The sequence below is a fragment of the Cydia amplana genome, chromosome 17 (genome assembly GCF_948474715.1).
Source record: "Cydia amplana chromosome 17, ilCydAmpl1.1, whole genome shotgun sequence".
NCBI classification, from domain to species: Eukaryota; Metazoa; Arthropoda; class Insecta; order Lepidoptera; family Tortricidae; genus Cydia; species Cydia amplana.
In genome coordinates this window covers 10,620,118-10,621,069 of record NC_086085.1, presented here as the reverse complement: position 1 = coordinate 10,621,069, position 952 = coordinate 10,620,118, and positions in this window count along the sequence as shown.

The following is a 952-nucleotide window of genomic DNA, read 5'->3' as shown; positions in this document are numbered from 1 at the left end:
GGGCAGGACGCGCCCGCGCCACCCTGAGCTGTGATACGGCCGCGCGGGCGGCGGCGGCGGCCACGGCGCGCGCCGCGAGGTGAGGCGACGCCGCGCGGCTGCCGGCGCCGCTGCGGCCGCGCGGCTCTTCTAGTCGATCCGGCCCCGTGCCCGGCTCCTCTTCACGAAGCGACGCCGACGCGACGCATACACGCAGTCAGTAGTTAGTATTATATAATTGCAAAAGGGAAGGTGCTAGCTTCGGACGTGACGCAGGACTTAAATGCGAGCCGAGTTATTTTTGATAGTTTTATTTCTTTAAGTGAATTCCAAACCGAAACTGAAGTGACTTAGCTAATGACGTTATGATCGTTTAAATTAAAACTCGGGTGTTTAAATTTTTTGTTGAAATTATTGTGTAATTATTAGGTAAAATGCTATATTTATTATTTCGTTGAAAGGGTAAAGTAATAGGTTGAAATTATTTCTGTCTTGATATTTTCAATGATGCATCCGTACAACGAGCGTGACTGAGTTCTGTTATGTTATAAGGGCACATCCGCGCGCGGGAGCGAGTCCTCCGTGCCCCCGACTTGTGTACATGTCGATGACGCTACACACTAGGTACCTCCTTGAGCCCAGATCCGTCGCAGCCCCCGGCTCGCTAGTCCGACCCCGGGGGCCTCTCTCCCGCGCGCCGAGGCCGAGCCGTGTGTGGACATTGTGCCGAACGCAAGTAATACGCTAGAACTGCTGACGTATGCGACTATTGGCTACATGTAGCGAGACGAACAAATCTTATACATATAAGTATGTACTTAAAACTGCTGGACTTACATCAGTACCTATCGCATCCACAGTTTCTTGTGACAGCAACTGGGTGTCAATTAAATAGCCTTACCAGCTGAGAATTGTGAAAATTACGCTTCAGCAGGATCGCGCACTACCTAATTGGGACTGACCCCTTACGTGA